Source organism: Budorcas taxicolor, chromosome 12 (assembly GCF_023091745.1).
Source record: "Budorcas taxicolor isolate Tak-1 chromosome 12, Takin1.1, whole genome shotgun sequence".
Classification (NCBI taxonomy): Eukaryota; Metazoa; Chordata; class Mammalia; order Artiodactyla; family Bovidae; genus Budorcas; species Budorcas taxicolor.
In genome coordinates, this window is record NC_068921.1 from 60625520 (window position 1) to 60641652 (window position 16133).

A 16133-nucleotide genomic window follows, 5' to 3' on the forward strand; every position below is an offset into this window, starting at 1 on the left:
TGCGAAGAGTTGACTCTTTGGAAAAGACCCTGATGCTGGGAGGGATTGAGGGCAGGAGGAGAATGGGACGACAGAGGATGAGATGACATCACTGACTCGAGACACTTGAGTTTGAGTGAACTGCGGGAGTAGGTGATGGACAGGGAGACCTGTCGTGGTGCGATTCATGGAATCACATGAACTGAACTGCAGGGTGCTCCACAATCAGGAGCTCTAGGAGAGATTTTTATAGAGAAAAGGAGGAAGCAAAGTAAGACAATTGAGTGGCTATAAGCTTAAGGGCTTCCCTCACAGCTCTGTGGGTAAAGAATCTGCCTGAAATGCAGGAGACCTGAGTTCGATTCCTGGTTTGGAACATCCTTCCCCTGGAGAAGGCAATGGCAACCCACTCCAGTGTTGCCTGGAGAATCCCATGGATAGAGTAGCCTGGCATGCTACAGTCCATGGGGTCCATAAAAGTCAAACATGACTTAGTGACTAAACCAAAAAACAAAAAAGCTTAAGCCTAGTTGGCCAAAACTGCTTCTCTGGTTATCATTAGGTTTCAATTTCTTAAACTTGAGGGATTTACAGGCTTAAATGTTTGTTTCCTTATATAAGCTGTCATGGCATTAGGGGTTCCATCGTTTAATGGCTTCTTTTTTTAAAAACAGTATTTATACTAAGCAAACCTGGAAGAATTATTCTCACACGGCATATAAATCCCAGGAGAAAAGATGCTGACTATCACGTCATTTTTACCTTAGAAAGAAATTTAAAGTTTGAAAAGTATTTGACAGTTTGAAGAATTCAAAGCTATAGAAGTAAAATGAGGATAGAATTTATAGAGTAGATTGATTTTTATATTAAATATTCAATCACCATCATTTAATATGATATCAAATTTCAGGATAATTATGAGTCAACATGATTTTCTGGAAATTTTATCTTCAGAGAAATGGAATGATATGGTGTTATTTCATTGTTAGACATTAGGATGATTTGATTGTAGAGATGGTTTTTTAGTGTTTCCAAAGTTTGCATAATAGTATCCTTTGGAAGATTTGAGTTACTCATTCTATATAGTATTATTAATTGTTTTCATAATGGGAAACTATTTTTTTAAGTTTTAAAATAATTCCCTTGAAAATGTTTATAATAACATAATCATCACAATTTTGAAATACTTCTCTATGGCATCTATTTATGATTATTAAAATTAGTGAGTAATATTTTATTTCTTTTAATGTCTGTACCTAATTAATAGACATTAATCAGACAGTTTTTTAAATTTCTTGATTATATATCCTGCTGCTAGGGAAGACAGGCTGTTACTGCAACGATTCATTATTTACAGAGGCAGACTTGATTTTAGACCACTTCACAATTTACTTCGAAGTTTAGAACCAAGGTTTGTATCTAGTGTTTTTGACAACTGGCATATATTGGGGATTGTTTTATGTAACCTATTTAGCCATAAATTTATGTGAAATTTAGCATTTTTTAAGACCTTTGCTAACATGAACATAGCCAGGGAAATCATTGAATTTTGATTTGGCAATGCATTTATTTTCCTTAATAAGAAAATAGATATTACAAACCTCTTTTAAATACTCCTTTACAGAGGTTTTATTTTGAAATATAAGATTGAAAACATGGTAAGAGATTAAGAAATATTTTGAGTGCCCTTTGCTAGTAAAACCTACAATAAAACAGGTGGGGCTTGTTTGACTTTCATTTTATACATGCTTTTTATTTTCTTCTTTTGTTTGTTTGCTATTCTCTAGCCCTTAATTCACTTCTTCTGTCTCGTAATAAGAACTCATAATAATGGAAGGTTACAAAAAGGAAAACTGTACTAAGTAAATCTTAAGTAATTTGAGATGTCATACAGGCTTTGACCTCCAAAGAAACCAGGTCTGCTTGACTTCCAAAGAAAGATTATCATGTTAACATAATAAAAGGCATTTTCTTCACTTCACAAGTATTGGTATTATATTCTAGGGGTCTTAGGTCAAAGGAAAATAAAAGTTCTTAATTTGATCTTTGGTCACATGTTCTTTATTTCACAAGTTAAGATTTAAGAAATGAAGTGGTTGAGGTGCTTTTCTATCATTATAAACTCAGAAGCAAAATAGAAATTAGAAGTAATAACGATCTTTTAGAACATGCATAGTATGCACAATGGTAATACAATTCCTGGGATATGTATAGGGTTTGTATAAGCTTGGATGTGGATTTAGAATTTTGATACAGGAATACATTTGAAATAAGTAGAAATCTGGATAGTAATTAAAAACATTCAGTCAATAAATTCAGTAATACCTATTTAACTATGTATCAAGAACTCATTTAAATATTTGTATCAAGGATACTGAGCTTCCCTGGTGGCTCAGATGGTAAAAAATCTGCCTGACAATGCAGAAAATGTGGGTTCAGTCCCTGGGACAGGAAGATTGCCTGGAGGAAGGAATGGCTACCAACTTCAATGTTCTTGCATGGAGAATTCCATGGACAGAGGAGCCTGGCAGCGGAATACAGCCCATGGTGTAGCAAACAGTTGGACACAACTGAGCACTAACACACACACACACACACAAACACACATCAAGGATACTAGAAGGCATGACTCAATTCTGTTTTTCATTTTTATTTACTCTGATTTCAAAAAGAGAATGGGCCCAGGCTCTCAAGATTGCTCTTCACCAAGAGCTCTTGAAAGCCTCAATATATGTGGACAATTTTTTAAACAAGAAGCTTAACCTGCTTGATGCCATGACTGTAAGAAAACAAAATATTCAGTTTCATCACATGCAGCCCATTACATGCATTTTGTTTATATTTTATTGACTACTATGTTCAAATATTCTTTTTAATTCATGTTGCTCTTCAATAAAAGGGTAGAATTGTATGTATTATAAGTTAGTATCATGCAGGAATGAATTACACTAGTACATTATTTATCAGGGCTAGAGAAAAAAGAAAGATGATGTAAACATTGATAGAGTGAGAAGAGAAAGGGATTATTTGGAAGCATGGGCAAGAGTGTGATCTCTGGGCCCAGGCAGACTTGAATTTGAACACTTTTCACTTCTAGGCTAAGTTACTTGTAATTAACTACTCTTTTTTTTTTAATTTTTATTTTTACTTTTATTTTACTTTACAATACTGTATTGGTTTTGCCATACATTGACATGAATCCACCACGGGTGTACATGCGTTCCCAAACATGAACCCCCCTCCCACCTCCCTCCCCATAATTAACTACTCTTAACTCTTAATTAAGTTACTTTTGTTGGCTTCAATTCCATCATTTAAAAGAGGAATTAATTGTTATTAGTGATTTTAGCAACTTGACACTGAATAGACTTGAAAATTAGATTTTTTTTTATTCTTATGGGAATACTATTGAAAAATTAAAACAATTTAGAAAATTTTGAAGTTAAAAAAAAAAAAAAAGAAAGGAAAAAACAAATAAGAAAGTAAGTATTTCCAGAAGTTTGGATTAGAAGAGAGCTTGGAAGAGGACAAATCGTAAAAACCATCAGGGGACTCTTACTACATCATTTCTTTTGACATGCATTACACTGCTTATAAAGCAAACAAACAAAAACCAAAATTGTTCATGATCCAGATAATGTCATAGTCTTGTTCGTTAGGCTCAGTGGTAAAGAATCTGCCTGTGGTGCAGAAAACGCAGTAGACTAGGGTTCGATCCCTGGGTGGGGAAAATTCCCTGGAGGGGAACTGGGCAACCCACTCCAGTATTCTTGCCTGGAGAATCCCATGGACAGTGGAGCCTGGTGGGCTACAGTGCATAAGAGTCAGACATGACTAAAGCGACTTAGCACATGTGCTTCTCTTTTAATATGTGCAATGGTATGCTGTGTGATCTCCCAAAACCTCTAATAGGACTCTTGTGAAGCTAATTTCATTGCTAAAATGTGATCTCCTACCATCTGAATTCTCTTCTTTTTCCTTTCATTTTCCTGCCAGTGATAAAAATCCTAACAGAAGAGCAGAGTAAGACAGGTTTCTCTTCTATCTTGGAACACTTGCACTCTTAATCTGTTGGTTTTGTGCTTCAAGTCCTCCTCTGAGTTCACCTACAGCTGTGACAGTTTCACCTGAATCCTGCAAAACACAGAGATTTCCTGATTAGGTGCAGTGCAGATTTTGTTTCTGGGCGAGGGGAAAACCTATTTTTAGTGTTATGTAGACAAGGATTTCAGGATGACCATAAGTATTTGTTCTTTTAAATGATTAGTCAAATAAATCTGTTAATAAACATTGGAACCTTTTGAAACATTTTTTTTCTTTATTTCTATTTTATTTTGCCAAATTGACATTCATCTCTTTGATGTGGTATTTTAAATTTGAGTTCTATAAACACACACTTTTATGACTTTCATTTTGCTTTTCATAGAGTTTACCTCCTCCCATTTCATCTGTCTTTGTTATTTCCCAGGTGATATTCTGAAGATTGTGTTATGTTTATTACTTTAAAGTTTGTATGTCTTATCTAAATTAATGCGATATTTTGAAGTTTTGATTTGCAGTCAATTTGGTTCCTGCTCTAACTCTTTCTCTGGGTATTTTATCTTTGTTCTGTACTGCACAGGTACTAGGTTATCTTCTTCTTAAGGATGATAGAATTAAGCATTAACTCAGAGACTTGTATACATTAGAGTTAGAACAAACAGATATTCTTCTGTCACCATACCCTCCCAATAATGTTATTAACCCATAACTGGATAAAACTCCACTTCTTATGTATTGTTTTTTTATTTTCTTTTTTCTATTCTAGGCAACATATCTCAAAAGAAAGTCTAGTGTTTTCATATAGTTAAAAATTTTTAATAATGTAATAAATTTCCACAATATTTATCTTTAATATGACTAAGATAATTGGTAAATTTTAAGTGATAAACATACCTATACTCCATAAAATGTCTGTATTCTTAGAGGTAGAATGCTTTTTTCAAGCTTACATAGAAAGTCTTACAGAACTTTAATATCTCCATGGTTCTGTACATCACAATTTTCTTCTAATTAAAAATATTTTGGCAATGGCGCAAACAAAAAAATTAGGATAAATCATGAAATCAAACCTGCTTTGTAATTATTATTCAAGACTTTGATTTGTAGAGACTAGGAGTTGTTATTAGAAAAAAATTGTTTATGGGAGACCTAATTATTCCTTTTCATTCTCTTCATTGTAAAAAATTTGAGAGGATTGAATTAGGAAATGAAGGAAGACATGTTTACTCAGTAATGATCGTTAATATGACATTTCAGGATGAATTAGCAACTTCATGATCTTTAGTGAAGGGTAGAATGATTGTAACTTCAACAGATCTTGAGACATTTGTTAGAACTGACTGAAACATACATCCAGTAATACCTATTTAGGTGTTTCGTCCTGTATGTCAAATCCTGGGTTAACTATTAGGAGTGAATGATTAGATAATCTTATTGAACATAAACTTTATAATAAATATACATGCAAACACATATATAATAAAGATAATTATACATTTGATTTTATCCATTTATGGTTTTCAGAATGCCCGGCTTTAACTCTAACCAATTAAATTATTTAGTCATGGAAACAGGCTCCTCCTGCTTTTTATCTTGCGGTGAAAAATGTGGACCCATATCGCCCAGAAAGCACTATGTGTCTCCGGAGGTCATCACATCATGGAGTTCTTAAAGCTAACTTTCTCACTCCTGAAAATTTAACGCCAGGTATGTTTTAAGCATGTGTGCAAGGACTTTTGCACAAGAAAGTTCACCAAAAACCCTTTGTATCCGTGAACTCTGGATGTAATCTCTGATATCCACAGCTGAGTGAGAGGAACAAGGAAGTCCAAAGGTGATATTGAACAGCCTTGGAGGATTGGCATCCTCTGATGATTTCTGAGAACTGTAAATTCCTGCTACTCTCTTAGCTAATTTCAGATTATCAGACTGGGGTTGCCTTCCCAGCGGCAGCCAACGTGATAGAAACTATATTTGCTTAAGGGCATAGGCGGTGGAATGAGCTCTGGATTAGATCCCCAGAGTATCGGCTTCTGCTGGTTCTTTTCTGGAACCTACGTCTCTTGGTGATTCCACGCACTCTTCTAATAAGCCTCCTGATAGTGTGGGCTGAGGCTCTGAGGGAAAGAAATATAAACTGACAGACCAGGCATCAATCCTGAACGAGGGACTGCTCTCCTGAAGGGGAATTGGCTTTATTCCAATGGGGTCGATTTACAACTAAATGTCTCGCTGGTCTTTTTGAAGAATAATGACATCTTTTGTTGATGTGGTGGTGAGATATCACATACAGAGGCAGTAGAAGATAAACTACCCAAATACGCTCCTTGCACTGAGTGATCTGAGAGGAGGATTTTCAGGCAACTGAAGTGGTGTCAGTGTTCACTAGCAATCCTTGCACATGGAGACGCAAGGTTTCACAGCCCAATTATGGTGACTCCAGAACGCCCGCTTTCAAATCGTGTAATATTTTGCCCCAGGGGAGATTTAATAATGTATGATGTGCAAAGCGTATTTGGAAAAAGTTTATAAGACAGGTCTGTTTCATTACCAGAAGTCTGGGGCACTTTATTCTAGATATTAACAAGGGGCAGCTTTTGCGGTCCCAGGCTTCCTCCCACTCTCCCAATAGGAGATAAAATGGTGGTAATTGTTCAGTTGCTAAATCATGATAGAGGTAGGCAAATAGCCCCAGGGCAGGGACGGGAGCTTGAAGTAAAAGCTGCTTGGTTGGCAGGAAGCTCAGGAAATTGTACGGACTGAAAATAGTAGTGAGTTCAGAGTCTCAAAGTTCAGGTAGGACAGCGTGGAGGATGCTGAGACCTCTGGGTTCTGACAGAGAATCCAGCTGGCCAATTAGTAGGATGTCCTGGTATATCAAGAACGCCCTCGAGGAAGATTCTGGGAAACTGACGTTGAGCCTCCTGAGGGGCATGCGCGAGGGTTGCTGCTATCCGACTTCGAACCACGGCCATTTTGGCTCTGCGGCCCATGTATTCCTATCCCCTGGTTCCAGCCTAGGTGGTCCAGGCTCTGTTCTAACAGGGCATTTGTTCTGCAATTCTGCATTATTAGTTCTCCGCTTCCTCCCAGAGGAGACTCAGGTAATAGAGGGTAGAGGTGGGAAGAAGAGCTCGGACTCTTGCTGGTGGATAAGGGTGGAGGATTTCTTCTTCCTGTTTGAGTTTCTGTTTTGCTTGTTGGAGGGACAGACCTTAAATACTAACGACAGCCAGGGTCGTTGAGACCCTGCGCCAGAGAGCTTGAGAAATGCTGGCGCTTTGGGCAGGATTCTGGGATGGCACTGAGGGCCGGCCTATGCAAGGTGTTGTTTAGTCGTTAAGTCAATTCAGACTGTTTTGCGACCCTTCCAAGGGATAAAAATTCTTTATGGAGCAAACTTACTCGCTTCTGTACCTCTTCTTAGGCTAGCTGTGTGTTTCCTTGTAAAACCTGGTTTCCACAAGGACTCTGTTAGGTTATTTTAGCAAGATCAACCGTCCCCAACTTCCACCTGAGATCAGGTTCCTCATCCTCCACCGTTCCCCAGGTTCTCATTATGTTGGCTCACCTTCAGCGAGAATCTTACTTAGGTCCTTTTAGCCAGAATCCCTCTTAGCACTGCTATTTCATTAGTAATTTTTTGATCCATTGATGCCCAACTTGGTCCTTGGTTGTAAATTCCTACTTGGCCGTGCAGTATTAGGAGTTGAGTACAGTCTCACAACTACTGGAATACAACTATCCCCTCGGTTTGCTGTTGTTCCTTTGCTTTTAAGCCTCTTCGCTTTTAGGAAAGACCTCCAGCAATACCAGTGTTCATTAACAGAAAGAAATTTGAAACAAATTTTCCCTTTATGAAAAAAGCAGAGTGTTGTTTGTCTTCCAGCCAATCATTTTTATAGAGGCAGCACGCATCCCTAGCAGCCGTTTTAGCTCACCCCAGATTTTATAGGAATGCTCTGTTTTCTAAAAGGAAAACCTGTATTCCACCAGAGTGGTCCTTGATTCCTATCAAGTGGTCTTGATAACTCACCAGCTTGAATGATGGTTTACTTATCATGATTTAAGAAAATCATTAAACTTTTTTTCCCTTTTGAAGGTGGCCAGGCATTTAAATGAGATTAGATGGCAGGTTTCTACTTTCACCTGTTGACTGCTTGAGTGCAGGCCAGTTGCTCTCTGCTGATAAGCAGCAAGTGAAGCTTGATTTTTTTTTTAATCTGTTGCATTGTAGTTGATTTACAATGTTTTGTTGATTTCAGGTGTACTGCAAATTGATTCAGTTATACATATATTCATTCTTTTTCAGATTATTTTTTCATATAGGCTATCACAGTGTTGAGTATGATACTGTAGGTTATTGTTGGTTTTCTATCTTATAAATAGTGGTATGTGTAGATTAAACCCAATCTCCTGATTTATCCCATCTCCCTGCCTCCCCCAGACTTCCCCTTTGGTAACCATAAGTTTATTTTCAATACCTGTAAGTCTGCTTTTGTTTTGGAAATGAGTTCATGTATAGTGAAGTCACTCAATCGTGTCCGACTCTTTGTGACCCCGTGGACTGTAGTCTACCAGGCTCCTCTGTCCATGGGATTTTCCAGGCAATAGTCCTGGAGTGGGTTGCCATTTCCTTCTCCAGGGGATCTTCCCAACCCAGGGCTCGAACTCAGGTCTCCCGCATTGTAGACAGACGCTTTACCATCTGAGCCACCAGGGAAGCCATATCTTTAAAAAAATTAGATTCCATTAATGAGTGAAAAAAGAAAAATGTGAATATACACTCAATAAATTATAGTTTATCTTTTAGTTTTACATATGAGACTTTGTTGTGTTCTTTCAGATGAAAATGGCATCTTTTAAGAAGTTATATGTGTCTATTGCAGTGTGGTTCAGAGTTTCCATACCTTTGTAAAGAGTTAAAATGATAAAAATAATGTCAGTTAAAGTAGAATTTAAGGCAATAGTTTAAAATCACATTGAATTAAAAAAATATTTATAATGAAGGGCAAAACTTTGTCTCTGGAAGACAATGTGTAAATAGCCCAGAATCTCTCAGATTTCTGAAGAAAAATTGGTAGATTTTACTGTCTTCTATTTTTATAATGAAATCCTAAAAATGTAATTTTTATACTGTTTTAGTATTGAGACTAATAAAAATGTATTTTTTGAACAGATTAATGGAATGTTTGTTGGAGCAGTTCGGGTTTACGGAAAAATTGGGCAGAAAGCATAGATTCCCATACTACTCCTCCACTTTCTCTACATTGTTTCTACTATTATTTACATCTTCCATTCAGTTCAGTTCAGTTCAGTCGCTCAGTCGTGTCCGACTCTTTGCGACCCCATGAATCGCAGCACGCCAGGCCTCCCTGTCCATCACCATCTCCCAGAGTTCACTCAGACTCACGTCCATTGAGTCCGTGATGCCATCCAGCCATCTCATCCTTGGTCGTCCACTTCTCTTCCTGCCCCCAATCTCTCCCAGCATCAGAGTCTTTTCCAATGAGTCAACCCTTTGCATGAGGTGGCCAAAGTACTGGAGCTTCAGCCTCAGCATCATTCCTTCCAAAGAAATCCCAGGGTTGATCTCCTTCAGAATGGACTGGTTGGATCTCCTTGCAGTCCAAGGGACTGTCAAGAGTCTTCTCCAACAGCACAGTTCAAAAGCATCAATTCTTCGGCACTCAGCCTTCTTCACAGTCCAACTCTCACAATCATACATGACCACAGGAAAAACCATAGCCTTGACTAAATGGACCTTAGTCGGCAAAGTAATGTCCCTGCTTTTGAATATACTGTCTAGGTTGATCATAACTTTTCTTCCAAGGAGTAAGCGTCTTTTAATTTCATGGCTGCAGTCACCACCTGCAGTGATTTTGGAGCCCCCCAAAATAAAGTCTGACACTGTTTCCACTGTTTCCCCATCTATTTCCCATGAAATGATGGGACCGCATGCCATGATCTTAGTTTTCTGAATGTTGAGCTTTAAGCCTACTTTTTCGCTCTCCACTTTCACTTTCATCAAGAGGCTTTTAAGCTCCTCTTCACTTTCTGCCATAAGGGTGGTGTCATCTGCATATCTGAGGTGATTGATATTTCTCCCGGCAATCTTGATTCCAGCTTGTGTTTCTTCCAGCCCAGCGTTTCTCATGATGTACTCTGCATATAAGTTAAATAAGCAGGGTGACAATATACAGCCTTGATGTACTCCTTTTATATTTATGGCAGGTGATGCACCAGTATTAATACATGACTTTAAGTAAAGTCCATAGTTGATATCAGGATTTATCCTGTTGTAATGTTTTGGTTTGGCCAATGCATTCCATGATGCATCTACCATTATGGTATGATACAGAATAATTTCACTATTCATTAAAAAAAAAACAAAAAACTGTTCTCTGCTGACTTACCCTTTCCCCTTCACCTGAACCACTGGTGATCACTGATGTTTTTTACTGTCACTATAGTCTAGCTTTTTCCAGAATGTCATATAGTTGAAATTATATTGAGCCTTTTTGGATTGCCTTCTTTCACTTACAAATATGGGCTTAAAGTTCCTTCATGGCTTTCTGTGACTTGATAATTTATTTCTCTTTATTGTTGAATAACATTTGATGGAATTCAGAGCAGGCCACCTCCCAAATATGCTAAACTGGCATATTCATTATCTTAAGTGAAAATTACTTGGGAAACAACTTAGGCAAGAAGGACCCTGTGACCTTCCTCTCTGACCCCTGAAAACTGATAATAAATCTCTCATTTGTCAAATAACTTCCCTGTACTAGGAGGAAGAAGCACTCCATTATGGCCAAAAAGAAGGAATTTGGGGCCAAAAAGTCTGTGTAAACAAATTAGTTTCTTCACAAGTCCCCAAGCCTAAATTTCTTTGTCTTGTTATTTGAAAATTTGTTTGTGTAGAACATATATAAACAACCTGCTTTGATCACTTCTTAGGTTCCTTATTTATGGGCCCTTTCTATGTACAAAGTTAAATTTGTTGTTTTCTCCTGTTAAGTTGTCTTGTGCCCATTTAATTATTCGAGCAGTCAAAAGAATTAAGAGAGGTAAGGGATGATCCACACACCTCAACATATTCCATTGTAAGCATGTACCAACCACAGTGTTTTTATCCCTTTACAAGGACATCTTGGTTCTTTCTAATTTTTATCAGTTCAGCAATGAGAAAATTGGTTCTTCCTGCTTTATATCTCTTGCAAAGAAAAATACAAATATATGCTCAACATATTGTTTATGTTTTAATTCTATTACATCATGTTGGTTTCATCTGTTGTTTTGGTTATGATCTTTCAGATGGAAGAGATACTGATTTTTTTTTAGGCTGTGTGTATGTTATGGATAAAGCTTTTATAAAAAGTCAAGTTCTGGTTTATGTGTGGACATAAATTGTCACCTCACTTTAGTAAATATCAAGGAAAATTATTTTTGGATTGTACAGTAAATCTATGTTGAGTTTTCTATGAAACTGACAAACCATCTTACAAAGTACCTAGACCATTCTGTCTTCCCATCTGCAATGAATGAGAATACCAGGATTTGAGTTTGCTAGTGTTTGAGACTTTGGCCATTCTAATAGGTTTATAGTAGTATCTCAATGTTGTTTTAGTTTGTAAATCCATAATAATATATGATGGTAAATATTTTTTGCATGCTTATTGCTATCTGTATATCTTCTTTGCTGAGTGTTTGTTCTGAACTTTGCCCATTTTAATTTGGCTTCTCTCTTCATTTTTTTTTTAACGTCCTGTGGAGCATTTTGTTTTTTTTAATTTTAATGAAGTCTAATCCAAAGTGTCTATTTTCTTCTTTCATAGATTGAGCTTTTTAGGTGTTATCACTCTAAAAAATCATTACCAAAACAAGCTCACTGAGTTTTGCTTTAATCTTATTTTCTAGAAGTTTTATAGTTTTACATTTTACATTTATGTAGACTCAGTTGATAATTCACAAGATAACCTGCTGGAATTTTGATTTAAGATTACATTGGATTTATAGATCAGATATTGAAAATTTTTTCATGTTAATATTGTCTTTTTTATGTGTGAACCTGTTACAGTGATGCATTTATTTAGATCATCTTTGATTTCTCTCATCAGAGCTTTCTATTTGCCTCATATAGACCTTACAAATATTTTATGAAATTTATACCTAAGTTTTTCTTCCTCTCTCTGCCCTTCCTTCCTTCTTTCCTTTCTTTTTTGAAATTTTTAATTGGAGGAAAATTGCTTTACAACATCATGTTGGTTTCTTCTTTCTCCCCCCACCCCCCCATATTTCTATTTATGCTAAAGTAAATGATGTTGTGTTTTTTAAATTGTAAATTCCTACTGTTCATTGCTTGTGTATATCTTTATACAAAAGTATTAGCTTCTTTGTATTTATAACCTGAAACTTTGCAATAATTGGTTTTGTTTGGTGTTTGTCTTCTATTAAGATTTTATAGACAGACAATCATGAAGTTTGTAAAAAAAGACAGTTTTACTTATTCCTTCTTCTAGTTGTTCACTATTTAGTATGAGGTTAGTTATAGATTTTTTAGTTGATTTTTAAATCAAGGTGGGGAAGTTTTCCCTTTGCCTAATTTTCTGAGTTTGTTTATCATGAATGGAATTTGTATTTTTTCAGGTGATTTTTTTACATCTAATCCCATGACCATGTGATGTTTTCTTCTTTAGCCAGTTGATGTGATGGATTACCTTAATTGGTTTCTGAACGTTTAACCAGCTGTACATAGCTGAAAAATATCCCACTTGGAGAGATTATTTTTACAAAATAATACTATTATCATTATTTCTCCATTTTATTATTAACTTGTTTTTAATATTTAAAATGTCTCAATTTTTAGTCACCAGATAAATGTGTACACATGTGTGTACCCTCTCAACAAATTTCTGACACTCCAAAATGAAAAAGAAGTAGCTAGAAGTTAATCTGTAGTATGTTAAGTGGAAGGGCAAAGCTTTCATTCTTCTTTTTTTAAACAGTTATTTTTTTAATGTCGAATACACTTTGAAGAATTACATATGTAGCAGCTCTTTAAAAATGAAGGTTGAAAGTGGTAGAGTTACTATATCACTGTCTTATGAGAATATTTCTATTTCCTTATGTAAAGCAGTTATTATAAAAGCAAAAATCGGGGAGGCCTTCTGGGATGTGATGATGTTACATGCTTTCCCTTACACTAGGTATTTGTCAGTCATTTACTGCTTTGTTCTTTGCTTTCTTGAAATTGTGTTCCCTCTCTTCATGTGCTTCTTATAATCACAAAGGACCTGCCATCTAAGTGAATAAATAGTCCTCTCTTCCAGTTGATTAATGGAAAGCCAGAAATCCTGTTAGCTACTGATGAATAGTAACAGATGCTTTGCATCTTGTGGCATCAGAGCATTAGAGTGGACCACTAGCTCAAAGAAACTGGACCATGTAACAAATATGCCTGCACTCAGAAGCATGCACTGTAATATTTATGGATCCTAAAAGAGACGACTAACTTTGATATATATGTATGTATACTGTTATTCTGCAAAGGTTCTGTATTGATGAAATGCCTTTGAAGAAAATTGCATAGATAAAGTCAATACAAATACATGAAGGCTACATTTTTTCCTAGAAATGGGAGACGGTTGTATTGAAAGCTGCACATTACTTCAGATCAACAGGAGGATGAACACCCTGGTACACAGGATGATTATTTAGGTGAGATTTTTTTCAAGGCTCCATGACCAACCAAAATTTGAAGTGTTCACTGTTGTCACATTCAGGCTGTTTCGTAGGAAGAAATTAAATCAATCTGAATTTTGGTTTTCTGAAATTTCGAGGGAAAAGAAACAAGCAAAAAAATAGCAAAAATCTAGCTAGGTAGACTTCTTGGGAGCTGGCAGTCTCATTCACTGTTATCTTTCACCTGCACTTTTAGGATGTTGCTGTTCTTCAGTCGCTAAGTCCTATCTGACTCTTTGTGACCCCATCGACTGTAGCCTGCCAGGCTCCTCTGTCCTCCACTATCTCCCTGATTTTGCTCAAAGTCATGTCCATTGAGGCGATGATGCTATAATAACTCGCAGGATACTTATTTATAAATTAATTAGGGTAAAATATGTTCTTAATGGAAGATATTAATCTACTTTTAGATTCAGCTGGTAATTAGCCTGAGTGAGTTAGGAAGGGTCACATGCTGTAATTCTCCACAGGCATCTTGTGAACATATTGAATTTTATGTAATACAAAGAATAAATCCCCTTTACTACCTTACATTAGCAAATTCAGTTATAGAGATGACAGTTGATGATACATGGTTAATCCATTTGAGAGTGGCAGGCTCTTGAGTGCATTTTCTTTTTACAAAAAGGAAGTGAAAATTGTTATTTTAAAGCTTTGAAGATAATTCTTAGTGGGTTGTGAAATGGGATATTAATAAATTAAGACTATAAAATATGAACACAAACACATCATTTATCCTACTGTTTATGTTAAAATAACCCATGGAATCTTATAAATCAATTTCAGTAGAATACAATTCAAAATCTCCAAAATGATGTCACTATTTGCATTTGGTTGTAACTGTAATTGCTAAGTGATCCAAGATGGTGGCGACTCCCATTGATTAATTCAGATTATTGACACAGTTTTCTGCTTTCCTCCCATAGTACCTAGGGCTGACTTATGAAACTGCAAGGATATTGAGGAAATAGCAGTGTGCAGTTTCCAAGGCAAGGTTATAGTAGACATTGCAATGTACACTTTTCCTCTTATATCACTTGTTCGGTGGAAGCCAGCTGCCATGGCAGGAGGACCCTCAGTAGCACCATGGAGAAGGCCACATTGCAAAAAACTGATGTATTCTGCCAACATCCGCAGGAACAAACTTTGTAGGAAGCAGACCCTCCAGTAACAGTCAGACCCTTAAAGGACAGCACTGCAGTTAATATCTTGATGTCATATAATGAGACACACAGAACCAAAACTGCTTCTGATTTCCTGACCCACGGAAATAGTGAATAATAAGTATTATTTCCTGACCCACAGAAATAGTGAATAATAAGTATTGTTTTAAGCTTATATTTTAGGGAAAAACTTGTTGAGCAGTAATAGAAAACTAATAGCAGTCTGTTAGTGAATGCTTCCATGAGGATGATAGTAACATGGGACTTCACTCTATATTTCATGTGAACTAGCTAATTATTGATTTGTTAAATTTTTGACATTTTTCTAAAATGTGTATGCTGACCACGTTCTATGATAATGTGAGGAGCATTTGGTCCATGCTTAGTGCTTTGTCATAGATGTACTTAGCCTAAATGGCTTAAAGACACTGGGGCTCAATCCACTTAACAATATTGCTTTTACTGTTGCTGATAGTTTACTGAGATACCCTTGTTTTCTTACTGTGTGAAGCACTGTGTTTGGTACCTTTTAGTACCTGAACAATACTGTTTTACTCTTTTAGAGGAAGCCATATGTGTCATTTATTCATTGTATTCTTTGCTGACTCTCCATGATTAATAGACACATTTTTCTTTCCCTAGAAATGAAGTTATGTGTATTTTACAATCCCATTCCTATTTAACTATTCATTAAATTGTAACTTCCTTATTAACATCAAAGGCAGGCAATCATTATTATCCATGTAACATAGTAGCCAGCCTGTATTGACATTTGATAAGCATTGTGATAATGTTAATAAGGTTAACATTACCTATACAGCAGACATGATGTTTACATTCATTGCTCATGTAACACTCATAGTAGCCTCCTATTCAGCCTTGAGTGTGTGTTTTTATTCCACTCTGAGAGATAAGGAAGCTTGAATTTCTACCTAGTACACATTGACTGGAATTACTTGACCAGTATCGAGGAGACAGGAGTTCCTCTTAGCCATAAATTATGTTCCAAAGCTGTCTTTTCAGAAATACGAAAACTGGGGATATTAGAAATTCTTTATTTTGAAATTTAGACATCATTTTTTTTTTTTGCTAGGTTTCTATGCCTAATGGAATCTACTTTCTGAAAATTTTTCATTTGTTCCTTTATTCTTTACATATTCATCCAGTGCCTGCTATATGGCATATTTTGCATTGGCTTCTGGAAAT